Below are 15,845 nucleotides of genomic sequence, written 5' to 3'. Positions count from 1 at the left end.
ATAGGACATTGTTATACATGACACCACTAAAGAGGAGACAAGGTAAGGCTAACAAACCATTTTAATAATGTTAGAGGTGTTACTGAGGAAAAAAAACTCTGTAGTACTCTGAATTCATTGTTTTTTATGAACTCTGATAATGGCTATTATTAACCACTATTGATTCTGAAAAATGTCTGATACAAGAATGTTCCAGATCTTGGCAGCATGTCAGTGGGCATCTTACTTGTTCTAAGCATGTTTTACATGTATAAATTCATTAGCCCAGGGGTTCCCAAAGTCCTCCTTGGGAAGAGAGAACCATGTAAGTATTTGCTGGGGTGGGGGAGATTGCAGGAACGCGATCCCTAGGATTGCACTGCTGCAGGGCACGGGAGGGTTTATTTACTTAGCTCAAGCCAGCTTACCTTTCGTCATGAAACCAGAAGTGTCCATTTTTTTTACAATTACAGAGGCTTGGGGAACCCAGCAGAGGGCTCCCCAGACCCCCCCCCCAAACCTGCACCTCCCAGGGCTCCAGCGCTGGCTGGAGGTAAGTAGAAAAAACCCCTCCCGTCCCCAGCAGCAGCGCAATCCTGGGGATCGTGTTGTTGCAATCCCCCTCCCCGCCCCTTAAAAGGGCAGGAATAAGTTGCTGGCGGGTAACAATCCACCAGTTTGGGAACCACTCTCTTAGCTTCTCAGGAAGAGAGCTGGGAAGAGAGATATTTGCTTGAAATTGCAAAGAGCCATTACCAAGGCCATATTCTTGATTAGAGAAGATTTATAAGGAGCCCAACACAGTAAGCAAGATGGATATCATTCCATAAAGGAGAGCCCTAAAAAACCTTGTAGCTCATCAAGCAAACTTTCCCCAACAATGCCAATAATCAGTAAGGGTGTACTTGGACTTCAGTTAACATTGCCATCTTCCACTATTCTCTTTGCAAGGCATCTAAAGGTGTTAAGAAAAAACAGAGAGATTCAAGGACAGGAATTGCTGTTGATGATAAAAATATCCTGAGGGGATGCCATTGTGAATCAATACCGTGAGCACGCACATTGGTTTTCTGCTCATGAGAGTTAAGTGGGTTCAAGACATTAAACTCCATCCACCAATATATAAAGTAGACATCTGTTCTGAAGAGATTACAGAGGTTTGCTGTCTTTGGTATGAAGCCTCATTGTTGATAGACCAATTCCAGAAATATTATAATTCCCTAGCATGGCTACAACAGCTCTGATCTGCATTTCCAGAGGATTTTGCAAACAAAAATGGCCTGAACTGGGGAAGGCAGGTTAGTATACATTAAAGAATGTAAACTGATTCCTACATGCATGTGTGTCACTGGTAATCTTACCATTGATTGTCCAACATTTGATGACTCTCAGACAAATGTACGAATTATCTCTAATGAGGAATATTCAGTTTAAATTGACAAGTGCTAGAAAAGTTCTACCTATAATGATTAGTCTGTGAAGCCTCATTGCACATATATTACTTATCACTTGAAACTATATTCTCTTTTATCCCCTGATTAATTTTTTTTTTTAAACTCAGCTCTTCTTCCCCCACTCGGAGCTGGGGAGCTCAGCACAGGCCTCCTGAAGCAACTAGAAAATGGTCTGCTTTGGAGAGCTCCATTGCTCAGGCTCCCTGCTTTTGTTGTTGGGTTTTTTTAAAGAAAGAAGAGAAGCAACTCTTCCAGCTGCCTTCTCAGAGCTTAATGATGTAGGCAACCTGCTATTTTTTGATTGGCTAGCTAGCTGCCCTGCTTTTTGTATTGGAAGACACCCATGATTCCACCTTAACCTGCTGGAGGCAACTTTTCCTGCTGCCTCCCCAGAGACTGATGACACCAGTGTTGTCTTTTTTTTTTTAACTGGGAAAACAAAGGTAGCTCTCCCTGGTTGCACAGGCATCCATGCCTATTTTGTTCCTTGCAAGCCACCATAGCGATTGAGCTGACTGGCAGCTCTCCTTGTTCCCTCAATGCTTGTGAGTGTGTGTGTGTGCTGCTTTTAACAGGCTGTGTGCTGCAGCAGAGAGAAACAGCTTGGAAAAGGCAAATGGTACTTTTTTTTAACTGGTTGAGTCCTTTTTTATTTTTACTTGCTGAAACAGGTGAGGCTCTGCCTACCCTGACTGCGTCTGTCTGTCTGTCTGTCTGTCTGTCTGTCTGTCTGTCTGTCTGTCTGTCAATTTAAACAAGATAGCAGCTTCTATAATATTTTTTAAATATTTCTTTTGTCTTACTGTTGCAAAAGATGAAGTTTTCAGTCTTGCATACAAATCCATGTGGCCACTGGAACCACACTCCCAGTTCAGATCTTCAGTACAGAATGGAAACTATGGAGAATATCCCTGAAAAGCAGGTGTTTCCCATCTACCCCATATCCTAGGGTAGGCCAAGAGTGAGAAGGCAGTCATAACTAATGCGCAGGTAGTTATATAAAACATCTAGGTAGGTCTATTGTAATGCACTGTATATGGGGTTACTACTTTGAAACTACACCTATAAAATGAGGCAGTGGATGCCCTTTCTGGAGTTATCCCCATTTTGTTTCATCTGCATTGGTTACTTTCTGGGCTCAGTCCAAGGTGCTGGTCATCACATTTAAAGTTCTCAATGGTTTGAGACTAGGACATTTGAAGAACTGCCTCTCTCCTCATGAATCTGTCTGCCCACTTTATTTGTCAGCTGAGTCCCTCAAGGCCAACCCATTCATGAGACCAACTGGAGCTCAGGCCCATGAAAGGGGTTGCAGGGAATAATTTGTACCTGGGCCCGGGGTCAAAAGGGGGGGGGTCCAGGAAATTCCTCGGATCTTACAATTTCCAATCTCACCCAGACTTGATGCATGCAGGGGGGTGATACTGTGGGCTTATGTCAGCCGATACTGTGGGCATATGGCAGTATGGTAAGCAAGCCATCTGCCCTGGGTCAGGGAATACATACACAACACTCCTTAACACAATGTCAAATCTGAGAGGAAACTGGCCTGCTACAATAGTGAGTAAGCAATAGTTCTTTGGCTTGTGGATCCATTTACCACAAAGGTTTGTCTAGAACAGTGGTTCTCAAACTTTTAGCACCGGGACTCACTTTTTAGAATGGCAATCTGTCCAGGATCCACCAGAAGTGAAGTCATTAAGCTAGAAGTAATGTCATGGCTGGAAGTGACATCATCAAAGAGGAAGAGAAACACAAATTGCCCCTGGCAAGCACTGAAATTGTGCCATTTTCCTTAGGTAGGTGGGCTATAAATAATTAAATTAGAATAATTATAAATAACTAAAGGAAAACAAATAAATAAGGGGAGATGAGATGGGAGAAGCCAGTCCTTTTCCACCAAGTGAATTCTCTCTGTAGTCTGCATGTGATAACCTCAACCCCCTCCCCCCAAAAACATAAGATTTTCAGCCCTAGCCAGTGTCATAAGAACATAAGAACAGCCCCACTGGATCAGGCCATAGGCCCATCTAGGCCAGCTTCCTGTATCTCATAACAGCCCCACCAAATGACCCAGGGAGCACACCAGATAACAAGAGACCTGCATCCTGGTGCCCTCCCTTGCATCTTACATAGCCCATTTCTAAAATCAGGAGGTTGCACATACACATCATGGCTTGTAACCCGTAATGGATTTTTCCTCCAGAAATTTGTCCAATCCCCTTTTAAAGGCATCCAGGCCAGATGCCGTCACCACATCCTGTGGCAAGGAGTTCCACAGGCCAACCACATGTTGAGTAAAGTTCACTTTACTTATACTGAAACCAGGTTAGTGTGATTTGGGACAAAATCAATTTTAAATCCAACATGTTTTTTTGTTTGGGCTGGATTCTGATTCAAAACTTCCCTCTAAATGACATAAAAACCTGAGTGATGAGAGGAAATGAGACTCTGTGGGGGAGTATGTAAAAGACAACAACCTTCTCCAATAAAGCAGTGGTTCCCAAACCTTTTAGCACTGGAATCCACTTTCTAAAATTACACACCATCAGGACTCACCTAGCTTTAAAAGACAAAAAAAATAATAAAGTCTTATGGTGGGGGAGGAGCTGCCTCCTGGAGCACTTGTTGAGCTCCCTATTCATCTGATTGGTACCACTATGGTAGCCTTGCACTCTACTTTGCTTACTCATGAGTAAATGCAAATGCATAATTCAGTTTTGCTTTGGGTCCCTTCAGGGAGAAGGGCAGGATATAAATAAAGTTTTTATTATTATTATTATTATTATTATTATAGGGCTGAAAATATTTGTCAGCTTGGAGGGAGGAACTTCCTCCTTCCTTCCTTCTCCCACCAGCAGCTACTCTGGCCACTGCAACACCATCTTGGTTCTCAGCAGCTCTTGGGCATGGCGGCCACACGCTAGTCTCCAGCAGTCTCTTTTCCAGCAGCCTTCCACAGTCTCTTGTCAGTCGGTCAGCCCATCTGTCGTCTTTCCTCCAAGCTCCTTCCTCTTGCTCTCTCAGTCTCTCCAAGCTCCTTCTTTCTACACCCACACTCTTTTCCTTCCTCAGGTGCTGTTTTGATCCCTGTGGGCCCTTTTTGCCTCCAAGTGGCTGCAGCTGTTCAGCACACTCACTGCAGTCCAAGGCCCTAGTGTTGACCCCATGCCTGCCTGCCAGAGCAAGGGGCCACTGTTGACATCACACCTCCTTGAGGGATCTTGAGCATTTCCATTACAGGGCTGCATTTATTGACTAGGACCATTCTGGTGGCATTGGATTTCTCTCGGCCTGCTCTTCAAAATGGACTGAGATGGGTTCACCTACTCACGAGCAAATGCGTGATGTGGCTCAGAGCGCAATCCTATCCTGCACTGGAACAGGCAAGCCAAGAGGCTTGCGCTGTATCCAGCACAGGATTGTGACCGAAGTGGCTTAGCCAGAGGCAAGGGGAAACTGTTCCCCTTACCCCTGGATAAAGGCTGATGGCTCCAATGGGTCTCCTCAGACTTGCGCCACCTCTGGAAGCTGCTCCGTTCTCCCCGGAAACGGGGGTTGGAATCCAGCATAACTGCTGGATCCCAGCCCCACCTCTGGTTCCCTACCCGCCTGCCCCCGGGGCCATCCAGGAACACTTCCCTCCCTCCTCCTCCCCGCCTTCCTCATGCCTACCTTTTGTCCTTGTATCGGCTCATCCAAGCCGACACAAGGAGCTGGGGGAAGCTGGCACGGAGGCTTATGTCAGCCTTCACAGCCTCCGCAGGCGCTTCTCAGAGTGCCAGCCTGGCTTCCCCCCAGCCCTTGTGTCGGCTTGGATGAGCCGATGTAAGGACGAAAGATAGGTGTGGGGGAGGCACGACCCTCCCAGGGTTTGCCCAAGAGACGTTTGCAAGGCTCCCAGGCCGACCCAAGAGACTTGGGCCAGCATAGGGTGCAGTTAGGATTGCGCCCTCAGTTTCATTTTCCATAGGGTTCAGTGCATTTTGCTTGTCTGCTATCAGTGTGTCAGTTGTAGCTTCACGACCCACCAACAATCAGGTCGTGACCAAATGGGTTGTGACCCACAATTTGAGAAACTCTGGTCTACAAGCTCAGGTACATAGTTGTGGGACTACACCTGCTGCAGAAGTAAGTTTTGATATGCCCAGGACACTTTCAATTCTAGTGTGAGCCTAAATATGATGATGCTAATTTTTTGCAAAGTTTTTCTATATTTCAAATTTTTTTGAGAGATTTAGGAGTGTTTGGTTTTCCATATTACAGTGCTATGCAGGTGGCTAGACCTGAGAAGTGGCTCAGGTGGCTCCACACTGAGAAGCCAGGTAAACTTGGGCTCCAAAGTCTTTTCTGGCTGTTGCCACGCTCCCTCTGCCCTATTCTACCCCTACCTGCCCTGACTGCCCCATCATCCCCTTCCTTTCCCCTCTGGGAAGGGGTCCAAAAGAAACTTTTTAAAACCAGTACCCCCAGATAAAATTCCTCTCAGAGGCCTTGGCTGTCACCCCAGGCAGCAGACTTCGGGCCTAATCCTGAACAGTTCAGGCCGGCTTACCTCCAGCATGCACTGTTGCAAACGTGCCATAAGGCATGTTTGCAGGCTCTAGCATTGGGCGAGCACTGGTGGTAGCCCAGCGCTGGTTGGCACTGGGCTACCCCAGGTGGCCACTGGAGCTCTGCCATGCGGCGGTCACGCGAACTACTGAGCAGCGGAGAGGTAAGTGGAGGTGGGGGGGAGGGGGGAGGCAGGCGGAGGGCAGGGAAGAGGCATGCCAGGGGAGGGAGTGAGTCAGGAGGTAAAGGGATGCTGTTTAGATCCCAACAGCAGTCTAAAAATATCCTGAGACTAACTCAGTAGTGTAGCTACAGCACTAACTTTTTCAGATACCTCAATATGCCATGTCAGTGGCCCCTGCCCTTTGCTTTCGGAGTCATTCCAGGCGGTGAGAACAAAACAAAAGAGATACTCCACTTTGCTCTCGCTGTCCAGAATAGCTCCAAAGAGGAGGGGCAGAGGCCGCTGATGTAGTGCATTGAGGGTCTGAAAACTGAGTGCTGTGCCTCTTGTGTAGCTACACGATTGGATTAACTGTGGCTATTCTTCCACCCAAGGAAAAAAGACAGTAAAAGTTGGAGAGCCTCTCATTTCTGGTCAACTGGCAGCTCTGACTTCACAAGTGTCCCCACGTGTCCAAATTAAGGGTGAATTCATGCCTGTTTATCACTTGATAATGTGCTGAGTGAATAAGCCATCACAAATTCAATTCCACAGGGAAAGAAATTTCCATATCCCCTGATGATTCCTAAGTATTAAAAAAAAGAAAAAGAGATTTGTGTGCACGCATCAACTAACCATAAGAAAACTGCTGATGTGCTCCTGACCTAAGAAAGATATACTCACTTCAGGGGCAGGTTCATTTGTTGCTGCTGTGGCTTCCCTCCCCCTTCAATCTTTCATAGTCTGAGGAGAAATCTGACAACCAAGAAAGGCGGTATATAAATACCTGTATTATTATTATTAGTATTATTAGATACACATATCAAGCTCAACTACAGGCCAGTTTTGTCCCCTCTCCATGCTTCAGACAAACTTAAAAACAAACAAACAAACAAAAAACACGTATTAGATCCCAGCCTGGTTAGCAATGTAGATGGTTTATTAAGTACATTAAAAGAAAAAGAAAAAAATCAATCCACTTTTCAAAAATTACAAAAAAGATGTGTGGGAGGAATGGCTTGGTAATTGCCACAAGGGTCAGCCAATCAGCATTCTGTAGAGCTGAATGCAGAGGTGGAAGGAAAGGAGCGCCATGATCATGTCAATTGGTAGCCTATTGACACACTGTGTGATCAGCTGAAGAACCAGTTGCACTCAGGCTGGGTGAGCTTTTGAAATGTGTATAACTGGGGTTATACATATTTCAATCAAAAGCGTTGACTGCTCCTCCACACCTGTCTCAGATATTAGATTTATCCTTGTTTGTGTTCTGCACGTCAGATTGCCAACTTTTGCTTTTAATATACTGGATTCTAGAGTAGAATTAGACAGATCAGGGCTGAAATCTGGAAGAATGTGATCGATTTGGAACCTGGCAATTTATGGGTGCAGCCTGACGAAATATGGCGGGTGATGGGTGGTGGAGCCTGACAGAACCTGGAGCTGACTGACTTTTCAGGTCCCAATTCTGATTACTATGGTTTTACTGCTCTGAGCAGTAAAATACTGTCTGCTTGCCAACTCTGTTTGCAATGGATTATTCATGATTGAAAGCCTGCAAGAATGGAGAAGCAAAGAGGTGAAAAAGAACAAAATCGCGCATTCTTGAAACCATATTTTACGGCAAATGCAACAGAGCTGCTGCCACCTCATGTGTTCACCAAATTGGAGTTATTTTTTTTTGAAGAAACTAGCAGGACGACAGAGACTCTGGGCCTTTGGCTTTGTAAATATTCGGAAGGGTTGAAATGTATTAATTGAGGCAATTGATTTTTGCCAGAAAATGGTAGCAATGTCTATTCATTAAAGCCTAAAACAACATCCTTTGGGCTAAATGGGGTCATTCTATTCATAACCTTTTAGTGAAGTATTAACAATTTGGAGGCATTTCGGTGCATATCTTAAAAAGTGCTACATTAACAGAATCCAGCTTGAGGAGCAGGGAAAGAAAAGTTGAACACACACACACACACACACACACACACACACACACACACACACACACTGTATGGCCTCCAGCCCCTGTCCTTCGCTTCTGCAGCATTTTAAGGTCTGTGTTTAATATTGCCAAGCCTACTTGAGTGATAAATGCAACTGTATAAAAATTACTTATTACAAGCTGTCATGTTGCCTCACTCACATTGAAGGCTAGAGGCACTGGTACATAAAGCTAGCATCTCCACCTTGACAGCGTCGGCTTTAAAATAAAATGCTTTCAGTCATGAATACAAAACATAATTTACCTCTTCATAATACTTCACTTCAGAAAGCTTGAACTGCTACCGTCAAACCTTTACCTGAGCAACGCACCGTCAAGTCAACTCATTCCAGCTTGTCACTTTTACCTCAGCCTGGCTTTCGGTTGACTCACCTTTCAAAGAAAGGGAAGCCATGTGCTTTAATTATGATTTTTGTCCTTTCATTTTTTTTTCCTCCCCTCAGTTGTCTAGTGAGACTAAAGAATTAACCAGCGCACAGAATTGCTCTTTCATGGTCTCCCACTACATATCAGGTCTCCCCCTACATTTGCCAACCAGAAAAAAAGAAGTCCACACAATTTTTTCTGCCAACCAGGAAGAAAAAGAAGTCCACACAGCCCCTCCTTCAACCGCTCCATCCTTCCAAACAACTGGCTGAGATCAGTGGTTCAATCTGCGCCATGGCAATCCACAGCCGCTCAGCTCCTGCATTAATACTGTACCAATGCTTAAACACAAAAGCTCACTGTAAGCTATGGATGTCAGCTGGATAGAAATTGGATGTGAAGGTTCCAAGGAGATTCGCTGTGTAACCACTGATTCATTGTGACTCTTTTTATAGTTGGTCATGATGCGTACAGTATGTGAAGTTCCCATCTGCGCTGGTGTCTGCCCACCAGCCACCCTGCCACGCTGGCAAAAGTGGTTCCAGCACTGAGCGCAATTGGAACGGAACTGCAGATGCCTCCCTTTAGCCCAAATCCCTTTTGACAATGTTCACATCCAGTTAGGGCCCAAAGTGCTTGTACTTGTCAGTTGGGATAAAGAATGAAGAAAACAGTCCCTTCCTCGGAAAGGGAAACAGAATTGCCAAAGGAAATATTTTCTCTTTCTCCTTTCCCTCCATATCCTGACATATCTATTCCCCCCTCCACGCACATTTCTCTCATCCCACCCACAGTAGAGATCTCTCCCCTGAGATACAGTGTATGAAGAAGTTCAAATGGACACACGAAGCACTGACTTCCAGTTTTCCTTATTTGCTTACTGATGGTGTCTCTAGAGGGGAAAACAGGTGAGGGGGGGGGACTTTGCTACATAGACAAAAAAATGAGTGTCCAAATATTTTTTCAACATATAATTCCGCAGATCAAAATCTCACAGTGCGTGACTTGCAGGCCTGAGAACTAAGGGCACAATCCAAACTGTGCCCTGGACTGGTGCAACTTGTGCCGGCCTGGGAGAGTTGCAAACATGCCGTAAAGTATATTTGCGTCTCCTCATGTGTAAGCTGCACCAGCACATGGAGGTGCGCTGGCCCATGAAGGCCAGATCCGGCCTCTGCAGCAGCAGCGAAACATAAGGTTGTGTCAGCCAAGCTCAGTCAATACAGGGGTCAGGGTGTGTGTGGGGAGGGCAGGGAGAAAGCAGGACAGAGGCAATTCAGGCAGGGGAGGGCAGGCGGTATGTGTTACTGGGGACGGGTGGGGAACAGGAGGTGGGGCCAGGACCTGGCAGTTATGCCGGATCCTGATCCCTATTCCTAGGCAGTGTATTGCAGCCTCTGGCTGCTCCGTTCTGCTTGGATCTGCATCACCTCCTGAGGTAGCGCAGATCCAAGTAGACCCATTGGTGCTGCTGTGGCTCTCTTCAGGGTAAGGGGAAAAGTTTCCCCTTGCCTTGGGCTGAGCTGCAGTCAGCCCCAAACTTACACTGGATACAGTGCACGCCCACTGCAGGATACAGCGCAGGCCCACTGCAGGCCTGAAAGTTAGAATTGTGCTGTAACACATTTGCATAGTTCTTAAGGAAGGAGGACTACACATTATTTGTATATATTTATTACAGAGTTTGGGAAGCTTCAGAGGGGGCAAGAATTTATTTCCCTTTACCCCTCCATAAGCCTCCCACTCTGTAATGGGTCTCCTTGGACCTCCTTGGACCTTCCGGGGCTTCCCTGGCCTTCATAATGCCTTTTAAAGGGATAAAAACATCATTTCCAGTTTTGCTGAAAAACTGGAGTGACTTTTTTTTTACTTGTAATCATCACTCTGAGCCCTGCAGAGGCCATGGTCAGACACAGTGCCCCTTGTCTTGTCTCCATGGGGCGCTTGGGGGGGGCACTGGAGCCCCACAGATCTGCAGAGAAGTGAAACTGCAGATACAGGATCTGCGGATACAGGTGATCCCCTATAGAAGCACATATAAGAGAATCCTGACTCCATTATCAGTAAGTATCAGTGCAGACATTCTGCAGGAGTGCTGAACACACCAGTTGCGATGAGTGCATCTGTCAGGGAACCCTGTGTTCCCAGTTACCTGAAGGGGCATAAGGGTGAGAACCACAAATAAGAGAATCTGTGGATACGGGGGGAAGCCTTTTCCTTTAACTCCCTTTAAAATATGTACTGTGACTTACAAACGTAAAACCAAACTATGAGAGACACACAGGAACTGAAGCAACAGAGGGAACAGCAGATTCATTCTCCCATCTCACACTCGCTCCAGGTTATACACTTACAGCGCAATCCTATCTTGTACTGGAACAGGCAGGCCAGGAGGCCTGTGCTGTATCCAGCGCAAGATAGGGGCCCAAGGTGGTTCAGCCAGAGGTACCCAGATAAGCCACTGCAGCCCCAGTGGATGTCCTCAGATGTGCGCCATCTCAGAAGGTTGCATAAGTCCAAGGACAGCAGAGCAGCTTGCAGACACTTTGTGCTGCTCAGGGAACAAGCTGGGATCTGGCATAACAGCTGGGTCCCAGCCCCACCTCCCTCTCCCCACCCATCTGCCCCAGGACTGCCCTCTGCCCACCCTCCCCCTGCCCCAGAACACCTCCCTCCTGCCTCCTCCTTCTCATTCACCCCAGACCCTTGTGTTGGCTGAACTCAGCTGATGCAACCCTCCCCGTCAGAGTCGGCGTGGAGGTTGTATTCAAACATGCATCCCTGAGCCAGCCCAGCTGACTCTTGAGGAGGTCCAAACGTGCTTTATGGTATGTTTGCGACCCTCCTGGACCGGTGCAAGGGACTTTTGCTGATCCAAGGCACGCTTAGGATTATGCCCCTAGTGAGTAGAATGGTGCAGGCAATCACTCACACTATTTAAACTCTAACTCTCTCTCTCTCTCTCTCTCTCTCTCTCTCTCTCTCTCTCCTCCCAAATGCATACGCTTGAATTTGTGAAGTAAAATATGCATATGATCTGACTGCAATATGCTAAGCTGGCTAGTGAATGCAGATAGAAGGAAATTGGTCCTGTATTGAGCCATTTGACAGAAAATTTATGCTGAAATACATTGGTTAGTCTTTAAGATGCTTCAAGACACTTTGATATTTTTGCTGCACCAAACATACAAGGCTACACCTTCTAAAGCTGGGGCAACCATGTAACCCAATTACTTACTGAGCATTAACCAACTGTAACCTTGTGATAAGCTAGAGCTAGCTTGGTGAATGCAACCTGTCCTCAACTGTACAGCAGAAGCAAAGCTGGGGGAAAAATGAAAACAAAATAAAAAGCAGCCCTTCATTTTCATGCTCTATGCAATGTTTTGGACTGGAAGGATAGATAAAATGCATAAAGCAGAAATGTTTTCATGCAGAATCCCTGGAAGTGTAAAGAGCAGCTTCCATTTCCAAAAATAGCTATTCAGCCTTACGTCTTTTGCAATCTTATTATTGTTAATGCCTCACAATCATTCAGGTTTCATCTCAGGTCAAAATGTTTACATGGCTAATGGCTTCTTAAAAGTTCATTCCTCAGTTATCCAAAACATCAACTGAACAAAACTGGGCTCTGTCAACGTGGTATAGCATTTAGTGTGATTTTATGGATCATATCACAGGAGACCAAGTAGCAAACCTAAAGACTATATTTTCCAGCAGACTTACGGATGCATGACATCATATTAAAAGCAAATCACTCTGAAAGAGCCTCTCTGTGGCAATTCCCGCTGTATATATTATGTGACAGTGTTACCATGACTGTTTAAAATTTTGTAAGACTTGACATTCACAACCCAGCCAGGCGACCTAGGACGCCATGGTCAATAGTACTGAAACCTACTGAGAGGTCCAACAGGGAGTCACTCCCTCTGTGCAGTCCCTGGCATAGGTTATCAGTCAAAACTGTTTCCATCCCAAAACCCAGACAGAAGCCTAACTGAAAGGGATCCAGATCAGCTGGATTTGTAAGTACAGGGTCAGGGTGGAGGAGAATCAGCTGATCACTAATGGTGTAATCTGCAAAATTTCATGACCTGGCTCCAGTATAAGTACATACATTGTGATTTAATGACAGAATCCAGTGTGGTTTCCTATATTTCTTGGCTGTTAATGTTTCCACTTAAGCTTGCTAGAACATCTCTGCCCTGATTTCCACAGCTTTTTGAAAAGCTGTTAGTTTCTTGGATACTGACATATTTCTGAACAGCTCACAGGAAGTCTTGCTTAATGCAGGACTGATCTGATCTTGTCTCTCTTTTCCAAAAGACATAATGTGAGAGAGACTTCTTTGAAAATCTGCCATCAATTAGTGGCTAGAAGTCTGGATGTTTCCATCCTCAGCACCACAAGCTTGAAATTGACAGATCTGGCATTCAGGATCATGACAAATGGGCCACTTTGCCAGTTTGTTTCACTGAGATTGGTTCCTGCTGGGACGATATGCTCTCGCACTTGTTAAGTTGGCACTTGACCATTTTCTGGGTACTGTCGTGAACACAGCACATCTGTTGTAGCCACACAAATGCAGTCTGCTGATTCAAAGTGCCACGTGATAAAGTGTTCTATTTTATGGAAGTTATCCAGGCTTCCTGCACCCTTGGGTATAAAGCCTAGCAGTTCTGCAGTCTTGGTTTCACTTGATGAACCAGGCAGCCATAGCAATCTCACCTCCATTCCCCATTACAGAAGGAGAACACTCAGGCGTGCGCGCACAGAGAGAGAGAGAGAGAGAGAGAGAGAGAGAGAGAGAGAGAGAATGGTGTTCCCTTTTGCCAAATAGCTCAAACACAAGGCTAAGTCAGATGGTTGCCTTGCCTGAGATAGATTGGATTGCATGCACTGGAAAACTGCATTCAGTGCTCTCTAAATACAGAGTGTGGAAAAATAATATTGTCATGCATTCTGAAGCTAAGTACCTGTTCATCACAGAAACTGTACAAGAAGAAAAGAAAGATGTTCAACCCAATAATCCGTTCTTCTAGATTTCTGCTCTTGCCCTATCAGCACTTCCCTATAGAAGGCTAGGAAAATGAGAGCCTTTCGAAGCACTTTTTCTCTTTGCCCATTCATCCCCCCCAATAAACATGTGAGACAGAGGCTTGATAGTGAACCTGCATCAGAGAGAAGCTAAACACAACACCACCACCACCCCCAGTATACAGGCTGCTAAGCAGGGGAGAGGTGGTTGAGACCATATGTATTTCCCCAATCACGGGCAAGACCACCTTGACTCAAAGTTGCAATCTGTCAAGAGACAAAGCTAGCTTGTCACAGTCTACCCTGAAGGGTCGAAGCAGCTGGACTATGCAGACTCCCACTAGCCAGAAAGCAAGTGAGGCTGCCAGTGTATTCCAGGCAAGAGGGCTCATACATCAGATGAATGGTACCAGCTTACCCTTTGACCCTGCTTATCTCAGGGTGGATATCAAACTCTCAACTCCTGCCTTATTGGCCCACATGGCACCTACCTAAAGTGACCATAAGGGAAACTGTAAACAAAACAAACTTCTAGCCAATAAAAAAATCCAATGCCAGTTTTGTGTAAGTGAAAAAAACCTGCAAGCTCACAGCCAATCTACCTAATAGCAAAAAATTCCTACCTGGCTCCTGAACGAGCCAATCTCAGACTGCACTAAAGGAGAGGTGGGAGGGGGTTGCCAACCAGAGCCAGACTGCAGGTAAGAATAAGTCATGATACAATAACTGTTAGCACACTCCACCCCTGTCCTAGGCACCAATATGATGCCTAGATTATCATGCCTCTGCTCAGCGTGAAGATGGGAACCGGGTAAGAGTGGCTGATGCATGACAAGCACACCCCTTTTGTGTGAAATTCTTGGAAGGTCTCCCATTTATTATCATCAGCTATTTTATAGTGTCAGGGGCATCAGAATGACTTAGCATCAGCACAATCAGGGGCATTCAGACACAATCAGGTGTCAGGGGCATCAGCACAATCTGTGTATGTTTACTGATAAGTTGATTAAGGCCCCCATGCTTCACACCAAAGCCCTGATCTAATCCAAGTCTCCCTGAGACTGTTTTTTTGGACAAGAAAAAGAAATTGAGAGTTCCAGTCATGGGAGCAGCACTCCTCTAGAAAAATGCCTTTCATTATGAAATTGGCATTCCTCATTCACATATTGGGATCCTGGCATGGAGGTAAAAGGTGCTTAACCCTTCAGTTATACACTGTCTTCCCACCAAGAATCTCTCTCTCTCTGACAGCCCCATGTCCTTCCTTCCCCCATGGCAACTGAGAGCCAGTGAGCGGGTGGCGGCATCGCCACAGCATCCCCTCCCCCCATGGCCAGCTGTGGGACTCAAGCTCTGCCCGTCTGTCGTATACTCCCGGGGTTTGGGGGTGCTCAGAGTTCTTGGTTCTTGAACCCTAGAGCCCTCAAGGACCCCTGTTCAGTAGCATTGCCACCACCCTGTATGTGCCAGTGTCTCAGTCCAGGGACATGGAGACCCTCTAGGCTTCCTTGCAGGCACTGAGCATTTTCTTTAATTAAAGCCTCAGTCCTCAAGTTACTAGTCCTCCATGAGTATTTGGTAGCTTGCTGAATGGCTAAGCAGGATTCTGAAACTTTGTCCCCAACAAACATTGAAACAACTTAGTAAAAGGATTTTTACTTTATTAAGTAGATAGGGTTACATAAAGTTACAAAAGGCAGCAAATGCTAGAGGCATAAAACTTCTAGGAAACATATCAGCATTAAAATAACAAAACTAACTGGCTAACTCTATTATTCCCTAACTCTCACCTGGGTCAGCTTTCTTTTGTAGATATTGCAGCTCCAGGTTACCTATTAGGCCACATGGCCCTGGTGGACCAGGCTCTAAACCTACAGGATGTTGCACCCACAACCTTTTCCACTAAAAAGACCCGACACACCCCTTGGGCTTTGTTCTTATACTTCTCATGCTAACAGGATGGAGGTGACCCTACTTATTTAAACTGTCCAATCAGAAACTCTTGGGGACAGAATCTTCCAGGAAGTGGGGCTGGATGCTAGTCCTCTTAGTTCTTTCCCTCCCCACTGGAGATCCACTGGAGATGCATTCCATCCTTGATGGACGCCTTTCTGTCTGCATAGGTGCTACATTATTACCTTCCATTGAGTTGTTAATTTCGTTGGCTGTTGTTACATCCTTGCAGCTAGGAACAGCAAGCCACTTCTCTGTTACTGGTTTAATTTGGTTCAGGCTCTACATGCTACTAGGCCTAAACTGTACATATTCATGACACCGTCAAACAGGCAAGCCA

The sequence above is a fragment of the Tiliqua scincoides genome, chromosome 1 (genome assembly GCF_035046505.1).
Source record: "Tiliqua scincoides isolate rTilSci1 chromosome 1, rTilSci1.hap2, whole genome shotgun sequence".
Taxonomy (NCBI): domain Eukaryota; kingdom Metazoa; phylum Chordata; class Lepidosauria; order Squamata; family Scincidae; genus Tiliqua; species Tiliqua scincoides.
Note: the sequence above shows the minus strand (reverse complement) of the source record.